Raw genomic sequence first — 19792 nt, 5'->3', positions numbered from 1 at the left:
TGAATCTTTTATAGCTTACAGCAACTGAAGGGTTTTTGTTTGTTTGTTTGTTTTTAAGATGTGCTGATTTGTTGTTATTAGTTTGTGTTTCAAAATAGTATATTCTGTTTAATATAATGCAATGATGAAGAGCTCAAGTCAGCAAACTTGTTAGTGTTTGGAGAGAGTATATAGCTGCTGAAATACCGACTTGAAAGAATGGAAGTAGGCCAGACAACAACATGGAAGAATAGAAGTAAAGTATTAAATGTATAAAGTACTATTTATTTTGAGTTACATTGTAAGTGGCAACTGAAACATAGTACTTTAACTTTTCTTTAGAGCTATTTTGATTCACATGATCAAAAGTGAAAATTGCTGAAGAAATAGATTACCATTTTTCCTCTTTCTTACAGCTATAAAGACTATGGCCTCAGTAGCTATTGTGAAATCCTGGATGCATAAATGTAGAAAGTAGGAAACTTCTCTTAAGTAACACAATAGGAGTGGTGAACAACAAAAATTATAGTTTATGTAAAATCTTTCTTGCACAACTTTCTTATGTATATAAGCTCCATGTACTTAATTGGAAGACATGCAGTTGGAGTGTCGAAGGTAGAAACCAAAGACAAAAATTGAAGTAATGAGTGTGTGTAATTAGTATGTAGGTTTTTCTCATAGTGTCAGAAAATGTATTTTTATAGAAAATAAAACTAAAATTGAATTATAGTTTGGTCTGATAATACAGAATGTAGCTTTTATTGAGGCTGTAATACATTTGTAATTCCTTTGCCTAGTAAAAAGACATGTAGTTTTTTTTTTGTTGGGTTGGTTTTAACAAAACGGAAGTTGTATCTTTTTTTTTTTCAGAGTTTAAATTGAACTAATTATTTATGATCACTTGTAATTTAATTTACAAAGTCTTTGGCAATCATTATAACAATGCCAATCAGTTGATGTGCCTGCCTTTAATATGCCTGGCTTCAGGCAGGCACCTGTATGCAAGATTTTATTTTTTAATAATTTTCTTGTTGTTTTAACTGTTATCTTGACAAATAACAAGTCTTAATCACTATGGGTAACCTAAATTTTATTATCTGTCAATACTGCTATACTCCCTCTTATCTCATGAACTCCTACACTTGAATATGTATGTTCTTATTTTTTTATTTTATGGGTAGTTTTCTCTAATCCTTTCCATCCTTTAATATGTTTGGCTACATGGAAAATAGTAGACTTTGATGTATTTCATTTAATCTTTGCAAATGATGAGACTATTTAGTGGGCCTTTTTTGCTGGTGTTTATGTTAATACACAGAGTATTAAAGGTAAAAGATAAAATCCAAGGCATCTTTTCAGAGTCAGGTTAGTTACTATCTTTAGTAACTAACTTTAGTTACTATCTTTTATAATAATATATTATAACCGCCTTATTTAGCGTAAAAGAACCACTCCCTTGGTGTACTGTTTGCAGCTGCAAATAGTTTGCTGAAGAATGAAGATTTATTTTGTGTGTCTTATTTTCTATTGTTAAGAAATATTTGTTAGACCTTTTTCTTCCAAATAATGATTCCAGTCAGATCATAGATTACCATGATTGATTGCTGTTATGATCCTTATTATTGTCCACATTGTAATAATAAAACTCTTCATTTGGTCAATCCAATTCATTTCTTTAAGTTCATTTCCAGTACATTAACTATTGGGAAGAAAGAATTATGCTATTTTGCTATTTTATGCTGCATAGAGTACAACAGTCAGCTGTGATTAAGAATCTACTTGGTATCTTTTTTTTTTTTTTTTTTTTTTTTTGTGGGGTGGGGTTGGCAGGGAGTAGGATAGGGGGTGTGTAGGGAGGTCAGAGATTTTTCCAAAAAGATTACAACAGTGTTCTGGAGTCTGCTCATAAACATTATTCCAAAAACATAAAAGAAAACCCTAAAACAAAATCAATAAAAGATATGAAGAGATGAAGTATGTTGTCATTCCAGGTATAATTCCTTTTGTTTCCGGAAAGCCACCAGTGACTAATTCTGCCCTCTGTCTGTACATTGAGGGAAGCGTTTAACCTCAGAAGCGTCTTAGCTTATTTGTTGCTTGAAATGCTGGTTCCTTCATATCCTTATTATAATTTTAAAAGTCACGCTATGATAGAAGTTCAAAATGAGTTCTATCTTTATCTTCCTTAACATGCTGTGAATAACTGGTCAAAGTTTAGGGCCTGAAGAAGCACAAACTGCGAATGGCAGAAACCTAGATTTATTTGTATTTTATTTATTTATTTTTACTTAACCTGATCAGTGGGAGGCACTGATCATCTGTGGAAACAGATAAGTGAGTCGGCTTGGTTAGCTGTGAGCTCATATGTGATGCCTCTCCTCAAACAGGTGTCTCCACCCACAAAGCATAATGTCACCCTCCTTGGAGGGTCTCATAACAGAGACAGGGCAATGATACAAGATTTTAACCTAGAAGCAAACAGTCACCAGCTACAGAGCACTGCCCCTGGTTCCTTTAGTAACCCTCATGCCAGGTACAAGTCACTGTGACAAACCACAGTTGGCATTGTACATGTGGTGAAGAATCTGAAAGGACCATACAGAGGCTATTCATGTGTTTATTGATAGTAATTTATTGGAGGAATCTCTGAAATTGATCTGTGGGCGAAACAAAACGTTGCTGGTTACGCTATTATTAAATACTGTTTCATTTCTGATTTCTGATCAGTTAATACTGTTGGAGTTGTGATACAGAGATACACATACACATATAAAAACCTTTCTTCATGTAAGTATCTCAGAAATTTTCTACTGTAATAATGATTTTTTTAAAGATAAAATGGCTCTTGTTTCATTAGTTTTCAATCTTCTGCTATAAGAACAACATGGTGTGAAGACAGCCAGAAATAATGTATTAACTTTCACTTGAAGTTTGTTATCTTTTGCACCACCATAATATTTTAGTGCCTTGAATAGTATAATAATGTACAATGAAAATATGATGCTGATTTGCATCACCTGAGGAGCTAGGTGTAACTGCATGAATTGTCTTGCAAAAAGATGAAATAGCTTGTATGACTTCTTAAGAACTAGGCTTTACTTGTTTGCTGAAAGAATTACTCCAAGAATACTCTGCTTTTTTTTTTTTTTTTTTTTTTTTTTTTAAGCTGGTTTTCTTTGCAATTTATATTGTGCAGTTGAGTATTACATTGACAATTTGCACCTGGCTTGTAGCATCTGCAAAGAAAGGGAATATTGATGTCTGACAGATGTAGTGTTTGAGTAACCAGTTTCACTGGTAAAAAAGTTTGGTTCTGAAGGAAGAAGATAATGGTTATGTGTGCTTAAATCAGCACCAATAAGCACATTCAATAACTGGAATTACTCAAATCAAGATAAGTCAAAAACTAGGATACATGGAACAGACTGCCAGTGCCATCACTCTATATATCTACATAATGAGATGACTGGTTGTCCAGGTTTTGCTTCCATTTTCCATAATTTCTTTTTAAATAACATAACAGAATAATTCAGAAACTGAAATCTTTAAATGTAGAACACATTTCTGGTGGTAATAGTTTCCTGCACAGCAGAGTTAACACTCCAATAACTGAAACTCTGTACAATGCATTACTTTCACCATCAAGCCCAATTGCACTCTTTTTTGTTTCCTCTCTTCTGCCTTTTTTCTTTTTAAAATGTACTTCTTGTCCCTGTGGATTGGGTAGGAGACTGCTGTCAAGAACTTGGTGCTTCTGTAAGACTGAATATGCTCACAAACTTTTCTGTGTTGAGGAAAAGTTTCATTTAGAGAAGATATGCACAAGTGTGTACATGTAGCCCTCCACCTTGTCAATAGAGGGAGGGCGCAAAGAGGTGAGATATTTCTGCTCTTTTTCTTTCATCTGGAAGGCCACTGTATGTAAGTACAGATAAAAGTACTGTTACTATCAGACTGTGAGTTCTGTTGAACTCTGTGAGAGATGTGCTTTTCCAGCTACATTGTTCTCTGGGCCTTGTTCTTTTCAGTGAAGTCTGAGAGATCAGATGATTCTGTGATGCTTTCCAAAAATCTAAAATATGAAGGGAGCAAATATGTATTTCTTTTATGAAGTCTTAAATAATTATTATTCAATACTCAGTTTAATAATTAAGCTGCTATTACTACCATCTCTGAATATGTCTAAATCACTGACTTTAAATGTCCTTTGATTGGAATATTAGCTTGACACTCATTTTATAAATCTTGTTTGAACTACAGATAAGATTTATTTTACAAAGCCTGAACATGACCTCTGCTTGACTCAGAAGTGACTTTCTCCCAATATATACTTCCATCAGAGATGGCCACTAAATAGTGCCACAAGAAACCCGACTGTTTCTTAAGCTTCCCTCTCCTTAAGGTACATTACATTTTTCAGCCCTTTAGTGATATATGTATATATATATATACATATATATATATATATATATTTGGTCCGGAGTGATTATTTATTAGAATTCACCTTTAGACACTAGAATTTATTATCATAGTAGTTGCAGTGGCACCACTTACAGTGGCTGGACAACCATTCCTACAAAACACCCCTTGTTCATAGGTCCAGCAATCACACTATATCTTCTGAGTAATGCTTCATACTAGTCTGGGACTACAAGGCAGTGCTTTTCAGAATTGTGTTCCAGTCTTCTGAATATTTTCACAGTATAAATTCTCACATTTTTGTACTAAAATATAAATTGTATGCTTCTATCCTGCAGGCCAGGTAGTTCAGAATATCCTGTTGCTGTCACTGGTCTCCACTGTTTGCCAGTTACAGTCATTCATCAACATGGTTGGTTGACCTTGGCTGGCTGCCAGACACTCACCGAGCTGCACTCTCACTGCCCCTCCTCAACAGGAGATGGGGAGGACATAAGGTGGAAAATCTCATGGGTTGAGATAAAGACAGGAATATCACTTACCAGTTACTGTCATGGGCAAAACAGATTTGACTTGGGAAAAAATAATTTAGTTTATTGCCAATTAAAAAAGAGTTGGATGGTGAGAAACAATGACAAATTAACACATTCTCCTCACCCACTCCCTGTTTTCCCAGTCTAAACTTCACTCCTTAACTCTTGAGTCTTCTATCTCCTCTCTGTCCCATAGGCAGCACTGGGGAATGGATTATGAGGGATGGGCCAGTACATAACAGCTCCTCTCTGCCTCACACTTTGCTCGTTTCTTCTCGCACTTTGTCCCTGATCCTGCATAGATGTTTCGCATGGGTTTCATTGTGGATATCTACTCCAGAATGGGGCCCTCCAGGGGCTGCAGTGTGGTTATCTGCTCCACTGTACACCATGGTCTCTCCATGGGTAGCAGTGGAATTTGTGCGTCAGTGCCTGGAGCACCTCCTTCCCCTCCCGCTCTCTCCTTGGTGCTTTCAGGGCTGTTTCTCACATTTTATTTATTTATTTATTTTTTCCTTTTCATTCCTTACTGCTGTGCAGTATTTTGGCTTTTCATAAAGATGTTTTTTTAGAGGTGCCACACACCTTCTTCCAAAAAAAAGGTGTTTCTGAGATCCCATGTTATTTTTCTAGTGAATTCCAGTCTTTCCCTTCAGATTTCTGCTTGATTTTTTTCCTCATCTTGTCTCTAGTCTTGTTTGATTATTTCCCTGTTTTCCAAGTCCAGTGTTTCATCCCACCAGTGTATTCAATTAACATGGATTCTTCTCCTCCACAATATACAGAAAACAGCAGCAAATCATTAATACTACTGAAAAGCAAATCTTCCTGGACTTAGTTTTATTATGAAGCTCCACTAAATAGATCCCAGTGCAGCTTTTGCAAGGGATCTTCAACAGGCTTTAGCTTTTGGGAAGGCTCTGTTAGCTTAGGTTCAGATCTTTACTAACACAGCTAATTGTTTTCCAGCCTGCTGCTGGATCAAGGCTAGATGATTGAGAGTGTGGAGGATTTGGAGCATGTGGATGTTTACAGCCATGATTTATTACGGGCATGGCTCATACTTACTGTGCTTAATATCATGTTATCCAAAAGGTTTGCATGTGCCAAGTAAGGGTGGAATGCTGGTTTGATCTCCTGACCTTCAGTGAGAAATTATTTTTCAGAGGATTTACACCTGAGTCAAATTTGGGTAAGAGGCTTTTATAGATTTTATGCAAAGGCCATCTCTAAACAACTGGGGTTGAAAGTAAATGAACAGTAACAAGTCACCAAAGGCTCTGGTAAATCTGTAAACTGGGACCTCTGTAAATCTGCGAACAGAAGTCCAGTTCCTTAGTATAACGTATCTGAAGGAGAACAAAATAGATCGCTATTTGAACTGGCACCCTCAGACCAGGAATTTAAAAGCTTGTTCCTTGCCTGTTGAAATTGAAATCACAGTGACATACGTATAGCTCAGGTGATATGGTTTTGGATGCTGCAGGGTTGATTGTATGGAAAAACAGTTCAGAGGAGACTGATATTAGGTTCAAAAATATGAGTTTTTAAAAATGAAATACACTTAAAGTTACTTATATCAGCAACATCTACATTGCTGCATCATACTATTAAGAGCAAACATTTACATTTACATAGTGACTAAACACAGAACTCCCTTTTTGCTCAAGATAAGAAGGAAGCAATCACTGGACTCTCACCTGCTATGAATGATTTAAGTCAACTTTTTCCTCCATGTGGGAAACAGCAGATGAATATTTACTTTCATCCCTGTAGTAACATGAAAAATTCATTAAAAAATTGTTGTTAAAATTTTTACCAACTAAAGGAAAGTTTATTTTTCAGATTTTTAAATGCTGTAGGCTAACATCACAAAAATAAAGATAAAATATGTGTAGGGGTAGTATGTAATATGCTGTTTTACTTATACAATGCATCAGGGCTTCTGTAACGTAAAACAACACATTTTGGCCAAAACTGTTTCATACTGCTTTATCTGAGTGATTTTACATACTTAAGAGAGAGAATATATCTTGAAGGTTACCCTTACATTTGAATAGGAATAAATTAAATGAAATAAAAATAAAATAAAAATATGAAAAAAAAATAAAAATAAAATCATCGGGAAGTTTATAAGGGAGGAAGAAACATCACTAGGGGCAAGACAACATCATTTTGCCTTGTCATGGTTTTGGTTGGGATAGAGTTAATTTTCTTTGTAGAGGCTCACATGATGCAGTGTTTTGGATTTTTGATGAAAATAGGGGTGATAACACACCAGCGTTTTAGTTGTTGCAGAGTAGAGCTCACACAGAGACAAGGCCTTTTCAGCTCCTTGTGCTGCCCTGCCAGGAGGAGGCTGGGGGTACCCCAGGAGCTGGGAAGGGATACAGCCATGTTCAGCTATAACAGCTGGGGGAAAGAAGAAGAAAAGGTGGGATATTGGGAGTGATGGTGTTTGTCTTCTGACGAAACTGCTACATGTGATGAGCCCTGCTTTCCTGGAAGTGGCTGAGCACCTGCCTGCAAATGGGAAGTAGCAAATGGATTGCTGATTTTGCTTTGCTTGCTTATGCAAGTTTTGCTTTACCTAGTCAACCGTCCTTATCTCAAACCAAGAGTTCTTGCACTTTTACCTTTCCGATTCTTTCCTCCATCCCACCTGGGGAGAGTAAGCTAGTAGGTGTGTAGCACATAGCTGCTTGCTGGGGCTAAACTACAAAATGCCTCTACTTTAGATTTTGGTAATCTGATGTCATAACTACTGTGTGCAGTTCTGGTCTGCATCTGTGTGGTTGATTTTGATCACTAAAATGATCAAGGGGATCAAATTGCCTTACAAAGTGACTTTTCAGTATGGAGTGATGCTGTTTGGAAAAGGTAAGGTAGAAAGAGGATGTGATCATCATTTGCAAAGTCATGAAAGCTGTGGATAAGGTGAAAGAGAAAGTGTTAGTCACAAAATACCACAATACTACATCAGTGGGGCACTTGAGAAAAGGGGTGATGAGAGTGGGGAACAGGACTTTGGTTTCTGCAGAAGGTTCTAGATGGCTCTAACCCATCATCTGGGGTAGATAAGTTGCTGGACAGTAGTTCTGTGAATGAATACTGGAAGAGGTAGATGTGAGAACTACCCATTGACATGCCTGTAATAACAGGGGTGCATAGTAAAATGACTGCAAAATATAGCTGTTCTATGGAACGTCTAAGGAAGACAGTGTTAGTGTAGATAGAAGTCTGGTCTGGCCTAGTAGTGCCTTTCTTAATTATTTTTTCTTTATTTACCTAGCTCAATTCAGAGTAGCATCTGAAAAACAGCAGTCTATAAACTTAGATTTATTTTTTTTTAATGTATATATCAAACATTATTAGATTGGGTTGTAGATCAGTGTAAGTGGGAATACATAATGGTGTAAGATGGAAATACCTCTTTAGCACAGGCTGTGCATTCTTTCTGTGATACGTAGCCTCAAATATTAACCATGCGTATCAGCAGTACCTGCATATCCATTCTGCTTCTTCAGAAAAATGCAGTTCTCCAAAGTGTTGATGGACATGTTGATAGCTAATTGTCTAGATTTCTGTTTTCTTCTATTTTTTCTATTTTTTTTTTCTTGTGCTTTACTGTAGAGAATTTTCAGTTTTGTATGCTGGCACTATTATTAACACTGGAGTTCTTTGTCTAGAAATTGAGACTGCAGAATTACACCTATTTTATTAAGGTTGTCTCAACAAGAGATGGGCACCTTGTATAAATGTTGGCAGTCCAGTTGCTGTGAAAGAGTTACAGACCATTTAAATCACCAAAGCAGAATGGGTACATAATCACCCACGACATGGGCTACAGAGGGCACTGGAGTCAGAATTGTAAAGATGTTTGATTTTGGACAGTGTGCAAGTATTATGTTTTCTTTCTTTTAATATTTTCTGTGTTTTTATGTGATGTTTGATGTTCTCTTCCTGTGTTTTATAAGAATCTGCAATGGATCATTCAGATTTGAATTGATTTCAGTGGAAAATTGTGCTTTGGTTATGGACTTTGAATGATTGCCCCATACTGCCCCAATGTGTTCTTATCCCTTTCTATTCCTGAAGCCTCCAGCAAAGATCTGGAATGTGTATAAATGTCCAAAAATGTCTCAGTGTTAAAAGAGTGGAACAAATGCACATTAATTTCAGTAGGGTTTTTAGTCAGCAGTTTTTCTCATAGAAGCTTAAAGTCTCACTTAGTTAACCTTTTAAAGCTATGTTTTAACCAAGAGGATAAAAAATAGAGACATTTATCCTCAGTGTAAGAAAGGACAACTCTTACGTGCACGCTAAGAATGTCTTTGATAGTTTCATGATTTGTAGGGTTTTCCATCTCAAGTTGACCTCTTAAATTTCTTTAGACAGAAATGCAGAACATCAAATATGAATTCATTAATCACTTTTTTTATTTTAATAGTATTTTTGGTTCAGTCTTCAGTTTTTGTGAAAATTTGAACATGCAAAAAATGGTACTTTTTATTGTTTTTTTTTTTCATATCTTTTTATGTTACTGCCATATCACTGTATGGGGTGTGGGCATCCATGGGTGCGGGTGTCTGTGTTGTTGCTGCGTGTGGCGATGCCGGGGCTGCCCCATGTTGGCTCCAACGGCCCCACAGCAGGGCACAGCTGGGTCCAGCAGCCCAGATGGCGGCGCCTCGCCTCAGGGACAGCCTGGAGAAGAAAGGAGGGCACAGTGCTGCCCGGCAGCCAGCACAACGAAAGAAAGAGGGATAAACAGCCCTGCCGGCACCTGGGAGAGAGGAGGAGAAGGGCAGGAGGGTCTCCAGGCGCTGGAGCAAAGATCCCCTGTGGCCCCTGGGCAGGAGGCCATGCTGGAGCAGATGGAAAAAAATACAGACTGTGGAGAGCCTGTGCTGGAGCACATTTTATTTTTTTCTAAAAGTGAGAGCCAATGTCAGAGCAGTGAAAAGTGGCAGAGGAATGGAGCAGTCCAGAGACCAGTATGTACTAACCGTATCTCCCATCAGGCTCTTGCACTGCTCACAGGTAGGTAGAAGAGTTGGAAGAGAAGTTGTGCTTGTTTGGTAGACAGGAGAGGAAAGGTGCTGTTCTATTATTTGTCTTTGGTTCTTAGTATATAAATCAAATCTAATCCATGGTAAATTAAATAAATTTTCCCCAAGTGGAGTCTGTTTTGACCATGATGGTAATCAATATGTGATCTCAAGGTCCTGACCTATGGGCCTTCTCATCATATTTTCTCCCCATCTTGCTGAGGAGGGGGCAATGAGTGTGTTGTTGGGAAGGACTTTGGTCCTTCCACAAGGTTAACCCACTACAAATGGAAACAGAGTGCAGCACTAACCCTGAGCTGTACAAATAGAAAAATAGGACAGTCAAGAAACCTAGAATATGGCTTTGGGTGGTACATTGGATTGATTTTTCCCTTGAGACAGGTTAGTGGATTTTGCCATTTTCCTACCTGAAAGAAAGATGAACATTTTTTTAGTTTCTGGAAATGGAGAAAAATCATAGAATCATAGGATCATTAAGGTTGGAAAAGACCTCCAAGATCATTTGGTCCAACCATCAAATGTGATGAGAAGAGGACTGGAGGAGGAAGGAACAGTGTGACCTGTCATAGCACCTGAAAAAGCATGCCATCTCTTTGCTGGAATGGGAAATATCTCCCATTTCAGTCTGAAAGAGTAAGTACTTTACTGCTAAAATTGGTAATGAAATGTGGATACTTCTTCAGCATATGGCAATGCTAGAATCATCAAGGTGGGTGGGTTGATATAGCATAAATTTTCATGGTTAATTCCACGCAGACCATAAATATTCATGTTCACCATTCATGATTTAATGTTGTATATTCATGGTTATATGAGAATAATGTGTGAATATTCATAATCTCTTGTCTTCTAGCAATGGAATTTGGAAACATTAATGTTTAATTTATATGAGAAACACAGCAAAAACATTATTAAAAATGATATATCAGAACTCCAGAGTTATAGACTTTGTCATGTTGTCTACCCAAAGGAAAACTTAGTATTATTTGCAGTATTTAGCACCAAATTGGTCGTTCATGTTTTTTCTTAAAAACATGTTGCTTGTACAGTTTTCTACAATTGAAAAGTGTACTGATGGGAGTACATATATATATATATATATATATATATAAATATATATATAAATATATATATATATATATATATAAAAAAATTGAGTACATATATATATATATGTACTCAAATATATATAATAAAACAGCCTTCCCTATTCTTTTTTCTTCTTCACCAACTCTATTAAACATAGAATTCCAAATAGTTTTTATATGACTACCTCCTTTTCCATGCTTCATCAGCAATATTATTTGAGAACAATGACAGATTTTTTTCTACAAGTGTCTGCTGTACTAGAGGGTGAAGCTAAGGGCTTGTGGGTTTTTTTGTGTTGCTTTTTTAATTATCTGGATTAGTCTTGTTGTTGGGAACTATCAAAGTAACAGTCAAAATGTCGGTATGTTTAGCTGAGCATAACTAACATAAAATAATGTTAAGGTCTGGGAGAAGCTTAATGCAGTCAAGGGTCTTAACATTTTCTAGTTCATAGTTGGCCTTTATGTTAGGTTGCTAATGTAATGCTTAGGTAGCAAGCCTTACTGAATGTTCAGAATCAAATAAGAATATTAAAGGATTTTTTAAAGGGTATAATTACCAAAATTAATGGAGTGGTAAAGTAAAACAATTTCATTTGGACATCTAATTCAGGAGGAAAAAGTAAATCTTTGTGTAATGTTTTTCTAAGTAAAGTAATTACAGTGTTGTATCACAAATATGCTCCATTCATCATTTTGTATTTTCTGCATGTGTTGCCTCTGTTGAGAATGGTAATTATTTTTGGTGATACAGATACTGCAGTTCAGTTAATTTTCTGAGAAGGTAAACAGGTTACATTGTCTACACAGTAACATTAGACAATTTTAATTAACATGCTTTGTAAATCATTGAAAATTAGAAAAATTAATGCAGAGGACAAAAAGTGCAATTCAGAGGTAGTCAGTTTACATGCAAATTCTGAAAAGTGTTGAAAAAAAATAATTAAAGCAACATAATTAGCTCTAATGAAAGAGAACACTATATAGCTGAAAGTCTTCATTGGAAGTGTCATATACTTTCTTTACATTAATTATTTTTAATTAATTTACAGGATAAAATGTATGAAACAAAAGCATTGATCATGTTAGCATTAGTCTGCAAATTTTGCTTATGGCTTCCCATTTAGATGCTAATTATGGATTACTTTAGGGTTTTTATAGCTCTTCAAAATACTCTCTGCAGATAGAAGAAGCTAGTTGATAGGGACAAATTTAGACTAAGCAAATCTGCAGTGATGAACTTAGTGTTATACCCATTTTCATCAGGATACCATTGCCTTGGATGTCATTTTTCCAGCAATAGAACATGAAAATAATTTCTGCAGTAAGTGTTTGCAGTATGATAGGGAAAAGTCTGAGCTAGTCAGTGCTGCCTTTGTTTCAATTCTTACCAATAGGGTCTTCCCTCTGGCCTTCTAGGTTATTGGTGGTGCTGGCAGCTTAGTCTGGAGGAGTGTAGTAGAGAAAGTTCATCCCAGGGACAATTTAAACTAATTGGACTTACCCAAGTCCAAGTCAGGATGCTTTGAAGGTGTTAAAGGAGTTGAACTATGTCATTGCAGGGCCTCTTGCTTTGAAAAGGTCATGATCTTTGAAGGGTCATGGTAATAATCAGAAGTTCCTGAAGCCTAGAGAAAGGCAAGCATTACACTTCCCTTCAAAAAGACCAAGAAGGAGCCTTCCCTCAGTACCTGGGAAGGTTCCAAAAGAAACCATCTCAGAAACATTTTCAGGAAGGAACAGCTTGTGGCTGAAAAAGCTAGCAGGCCTTACCCATCCATCTGCCTTCCACAGTGAGCTGGTTGGCTCTTTGTGCAAGGTGAGAGCTGTGTTTTTTTCTTTGACAAGGCTTTCAGGGTGCTCTCCCACAGTATATTTACAACCAAATCATCGAGACATAGACTGACAAAACAGACTATATAGTGGACAGAAAAATCAGCTGCCAGGGTCAAAGGTAATGTTTTTTATACCATTATTTCTACGATTCTTATCTAAGTACTTATCAGACTTATCTAAGTCTGATTTATTTATTTTTGTAACCATTTCAAATCAGTAGGTTCTTCTGTGAGTTCACAAATCTTATTAGCTTAAAATTCAGAACTTTCTCCTCTTGCTCCTTTGACCTTCCAGTGATCATCCAGATGTAATTTTCTGAAACAAAATTTAGTCATTATTAGTCATTTAGTCTGTGGATGTAGTCTGTGGACATTAAGGGTTGTAAGAGGAATACTACAAAAATGGTCTAATATTTTTCAGATTTTTTTATTAGTTTACTTTTAAATCAAGGACACATAAATGCAACATATTTTTGCACTTGATGTATGTTCTTGTCTTCCATTATCTGCAGAAGATGTGAAAATGTTTGCATACAGTGTAATTTTAATTTCATCCGTTTGAAAAGTTTGTTGACATCAGATAATGAACAGTCACATGTAGCAGCATACCTTCTGAGCTGTGGTTCTCATTCAGCTTTCCAAAAGATCATTGTCCCACTATTTCCAGTCCTATTTGACTCTTAAACTAACTGCACGAAGTCCCAAAGGTATATATTTTTGGGACTTGCATCATAAGCTGTAATATTCATGGCTCCACAAAGGGATGACTCTTCTGCCTTTTGGTAATTAGTCAGTTTGCCCCACTCCCATGCACCTGAAAAGTAGTTTCTGATTATACATTTATCTTTATGCTGTTTGTTTATATATATATATATATATATATATATATTTTTTTTTTTTTGGGGGGGGTGGGTGGGAGTAAGAATAGCACCTTACCCATTACAGTTTCCCTTTCAGTTAACCATTTTCTCATTATCTTGTAAAGCTGCTCTTGAATTTATACTCTTATTCTATAGACAGTAGTCTTGCTTGATTAGCCAGTCTAGTTATATGGACTGTCATAAGAGGTGTGCCAAAGCACTACTAGATTGTTGAAATTAAGCTTAAATTTCAGCCTAGTAGAATTGCATAACCAGACCTCTGTATTTACAATATTAAAGATTCTAGTATTCCCACAGAGTCTGTAAATTAGATTTGACCCATAATGTGCCATTGTTAAAAAAAAAAAAAAAAAAAAAAAAAATTACAGAAGTTACATATTTACTTAATATAATTAAAATGTGCTCAGTGTAAAGCACTATGATCTTAAATATATGAAGCCACCTGGAACTCCTTTCAAAATGATGAAGGAACATTGGGTTTTGGAAGATATCAAAGAAAAAAAAATTTTGCTGAGTATGTAGAAAATGTCTCTATGGATAGGATAGAAGTTTGTCTGGAGCTGCAGATTACTGCAATTGGGTACTGGTTGATTGTAATTTCAAGTAAAATGTACTATAACATACAAGAAAAGCATGTTATCAAAAGAGCAACATTTTATTTTTACCTCTTTTTCTATACTTAAGTTAGCAAACTATTTTCAGTAATAAAACAATGACAGGTTATGTTTATTTCCTTACTAGTATGGCTAAACATAACTTTGTCTTTGGGTGCAGTTACTCATTGATGCATTTTAATTTGGGTCGGGACTTTGCAGTCTTGTAGAGCTTCTCTAAAGCAAGATAAGAATTAGTAGCAAAAACAGCCATAAATATTAATAAGTGCAGAGATACGTCCCCTTTCGGTTGTTCTGAAATGATTTGTAGGAACAGTTTCACAGAACATAAAAGGTTTACATTTGTTTTCAAAGTGTATCTGGCTTTTATCAAATTTATTAATGTGTTTATTATTTTTTTTAAATGAATACATTTAAATAATCATGAAAGAACATTCACATTAAAGCCCACTTGTACTGATGTGGCAGCACATGCGGGCTTAAAGTGGCATCTAAGTGAAAGCAATGATCTGGAGTAAATATAAATCAGACACTAAGCAGCAGTAAATAATAATGAAATTAGTAACAGAATGGACTTCAGTGCAATTGTCAACAGACGTATTAAAAGTTCAATTTAACAAAGTTGCTAGGTCATTGACACACCATCAGAGAATATAAAAGGATCTCCAACAACGATGTTTTATAGTTTCTGTAACAAACTTAAGACCAGTAGTAAAAGAGCAAAAGTAATGGATATTATGTGCTATATAGAAAGGAAGCATCAAGGGCTGCAGACGTCATGACTATACCTGTTAGAACTAAGATCTTGCACTGCAGATTTATTTTAACTTTAGGAGGAAAGAAATGTGGCAATCACACACACTTTTTGGGTTGGGGATTTCCTTGGCCCACATTAACTGCTTAAGTTTGAGTGCAGAAAGCTGGTGGGAATATAGGCAACATAGGCTGATAACATTTATACGAAACAGAATTATACTTCAAATGGTTGAAAGCAAATTGGAGAGCAAACAGTTGAACACAGTGAGAATGACATTTACAAACTATCAACTGCTAAGAAAATGCTGGCAAAGCTGCATTTTAAGGGAGAGACACAGAATGAAGGACATCATAAGGATTATTTGAAATGTGGCTACAGAATTAGTATTTCTGCTCTTGGCACAACTGACTGCCTGTACATGTGCTCACAGTCACAGCATGGTGGTACATAGCAACCCTCTGTGAAATGCTTCTGTAAAATTAATAACGATCAGTTTTTTTCCATGTCTACTGGAAACAGAATGAAAAACAATGAACTCAATTTTCAAGGGAAAACAGTAAGATTTGACAGTAGGGAAAGCTAAGTGTGATAATAAAGAACATTAAACCACATTATCTAGAAATTGGCCGGAATCCTCCTTGCTGGAGACCAAAGTCTATCAAGTAGGCTTACTTGTCCTGCTTTGCCTTACCCAGCAGGGGACATTGGCTGTAAGACTTAGTAAATTATTTTCCAGTCATGTATTTTTGAGATTTAATGAATGCATCTTCCTTCTCACCATTTCAACGACTTTTGTAATGGATTGTAAGTGTTAGGCTTATTTGGGCATTTTCTTTTTAAACAGGATTTAAAATAAAACTTTTTTTTTAAAAAAAAAAACCTGAATAAACTTATTTTAAAGACACTACTTTGTCTTATAGGCAGTGAAATGCAAAAAGCTTCAACTCCAATCTGCATTCACGTAATCAATCAATTTTTTTAATTGTTATTTCATGATATACTTCTTCTACCAGAGCATATCTATTGTATTGTTACCATGCTTGTCTTTTGCAGATCTGTAAAACTTCAAAATCTAATTTCTGTCCTTAACTTACAAACCTGCCATGAACTAAGGCAACATGACACCAGATGACACCAAGTTAGGTGCGTGTGTCGATCTGCTTGAGGGTAGGAAAGCTCTGCAGGAGGATCTGGATAGGCTGCACCGATGGGCTGAGGTCAACTGCATGAAGTTCAACAAGGCCAAGTGCCGGGTCCTGCACCTGGGGCGCAATAACCCCAAGCAGAGCTACAGACTGGGAGAGGTATGGTTGGAGAGCTGCCAGGCAGAGAAGGACCTGGGAGTGATGGTGGATAGTCAGCTGAATATGAGCCAGCAGTGTGCTCAGGTGGCCAAGAAGGCCAACGGCATCCTGGCTTGTATCAGGAACAGCGTGACCAGCAGGGCGAGGGAGGTGATCATCCCCCTGTACTCAGCTCTGGTGAGGCCGCACCTCGAGTACTGTGTTCAGTTTTGGGCCCCTCGCTACAAGAAGGACATCGAGGTGCTTGAGCGGGTGCAGAGAAGGGCGACGAAGCTGGTGAGGGGCCTGGAGAACAAGTCCTACGAGGAGCGGCTGAGGGAGCTGGGCTTGTTCAGCCTGGAGAAGAGGAGGCTCAGGGGTGACCTTATCGCTCTCTATAGGTACCTCAAGGGAGGCTGTAGCGAGGTGGGGGTTGGCCTGTTCTCCCACGTGCCTGGTGACAGGACGAGGGGGAATGGGCTTAAGTTGAGCCAGGGGAGTTTTAGGTTAGATGTTAGGAAGAATTTCTTCACTGAAAGGGTTGTTAGACATTGGAACAGGCTGCCCAGGGAAGTGGTGGAGTCACCATCCCTGGAAGTCTTCAAAAGACGTTTAGATGTAGAGCTTAGGGATATGGTTTAGTGGAGGGCTGTTAGCGTTAGGTTGGAGGTTGGACTCGATGACCTTGAGGTCTCTTCCAACCTAGAAATTCTGTGATTATGAAACCACAGGTAGTACTGTCTTGAGACATATTCTTCTAGAGTGATCCAGGGTTCCAGGCTATTTAGCTGAGGAAAAAAAAAAAAAAAGAGAGAGAGACAGAGACAGAGACAGAAAATGTTCCTTCATCTTTTTCTACCGTTGGTAATGTTGATTCTAAATCACAAATTAAGTCACTCTGTCTGAAATAGTTAATTAACTCAGAGAGTTTTCAAAATGTCCTTCAGTTCACTCCTGAAGCTGGCAATCTAATCAATGATTTTCTGTTGGTACTAAGCTTCTCAAACCATCCGTGCAGTTTATTTACACAGCTGTATAATTCATCACATAATTTATCAACTATCAGGTGATAAACTGCAGAGCTATGTGATGAACTGTGACAATTGTTCATGGTAGAACATTTCAGCTTCACTCTGACCACAAATATGTCTCCCTAGAACTTACTTTGGCTTCTCAGGCAGTTTTTACATTTATTATTTCTGTTAATATTTTTTTTTCTTCTTCTGCTGACAAAATTCAATACAACTTTGTAGACATTTTGTTTAACATAGACAGTTTTGTATAATTTATATAAGCCTGAAAGGCATTGTGAGACATAAAACATCTGATGTGTTCATTTAAAAACAGACATTTTAAAATAAGACCAAAAGGAGGTACAACAGTGGCACATAATATATATATACCACTAGCATTCAGTAGGTGTTATTCAGTGATGCAATAAAATTACATTAGTATTATTAATGTGGACAGAATGAACTTATTCTGATACTTTGAAAACGTTTCTGTTTTGCATAAAAAACATCTAGCAACTCATCACACTGATTCATACTATCAAAGAAGTTTGTGCAGTTACCAGGCAAGTAGATTATAGAAATGAACTTAACATAGATAGAGTGGGTTAGCTAAACTCTGTGAAAAAATTGAGTAATGAGATAAACTGTAAAAGATGTCAGTATCTTCCCCTTCTAAACCAGACTACTTCTGTAACAGTGAAATCCATTTTATGGGTTGCTTCCACTGTATCAGTGAAATCCATTTTATGGGTTGCTTGCATTCTTGCTTGTGATAGTTAAAAATAGTTGAAACACATAAAAAAAAAAAATTGTGAACTGAACATTGTCACTCTTTAAATCAGCAGATTTTTATAGTTATAGTGGCAGACACTCCTAAATAAAGGTTGCATCAGAAGCTTGCATTAACACCACAAGGTAGCTTTTTAGTCTTAAGATATTCTTTAAAAAAAATAAAAATAAAAATTCATGTCACATTGTTTTCTTTTTTCATTAAGGTTGTTCTCTAGGACACTAAGCACCGTGTGGCTTGAAAAAGTACTTATATTCCTTAAAAGTTAGCTCTTTTAATTATTTATCTAACTATTTGTTCATTTTCATAAATATTAATGTTATTCCTGATAGTGACACTTCTTGAAAAATGCTATGGTGCAACCAAGGCTCCTTGATGCTGTGATACCTTTTATGCATATTCTGAAATAGTCAAAAACCTTCCTATGGGATGTGGGTGGGGAGAGATTTTATTTTGCCTTTCCTCTTTTTACTGAATGTTTACAAATTCTCTGTAGTCAGAATATCACAAAATTGTGTTCTCAGAAAGATCTTTGGCATATGAACACATTTATCATTTATTGACTTTTTGTCACTGAAATGTGTGACATGTTCTGAGGCAAATCTAGTTTCATTCTTAGTTTTATGTCTCAGCTCTTAATTTGGGATGGGGTGTTGCTCTTTGGTGAGGTGATTTGCTTTGCATCAGTTTTAAATGGCATCTTTTTTTTTTATTATTTTATTTTTTTTTATTGCATAAATTTGGAACTCTTAACATGCCATTTTTCAGAATTGCTTCCTTTTCTTCCTTTTAAGCTGCTAGGTATAGACACCAATAAAATGTCAAAAACTTCATTCATTTCAGATTACTCAATCTTGTGAAGTGCTAAATATTCACTGCTTTTTAAAAATCAAAAGAGTTGAGGGTATCTTTAGTACATAACTTTGGCTGAGAGTTTATTTTGTGAATTTGAAGCAAATGGCTCTAGTCATTTTTTTTTTTCCTTTGTGATATTCTGTTTTTAGTCATATTTCACAGGTTCTTTGTTGCATACTATTAGCCAAAAATACCAGTGTGGATGGTAGATGAAAAACAGGTGGATGCAGTGAAAAAATGCCAGCTCAACTAAATTTAGACAAACTATGAATGGCTGTAAGTCCCAAAATTACATAAGATTTATGAATTTTCTGGGGGAAGGGAGGAAAGGGAGGGAAGGAAAGAAAAGGGCAGGGTGGTTTTGTGTGTGTGTGTGTGTGTGCATGTTTTGTTGTTGTTGTTATTCAGAAGTTGTCTGTAAAGACTAGTAATGAGAATCACAGAATCACAGAATCACAGAATCACAGAATTTCTAGGTTGGAAGAGACCTCAAGATCATCGAGTCCAACCTCTGACCTAACGCTAACAGTCCCCACTAAACCATATCCCTAAGCTCTACATCTAAACGTCTTTTAAAGACCTCCAGGGATGGTGACTCTACCACTTCCCTGGGCAGCCTGTTCCAATGCCTCACAACCCTTTCGGTAAAGAAGTTCTTCCTAACATCCAACCT

Source organism: Netta rufina, assembly GCF_964035555.1.
Source record: "Netta rufina genome assembly, chromosome: 2".
Lineage (NCBI taxonomy): Eukaryota > Metazoa > Chordata > Aves > Anseriformes > Anatidae > Netta > Netta rufina.
This window is presented reverse-complemented; position numbering follows the sequence as displayed.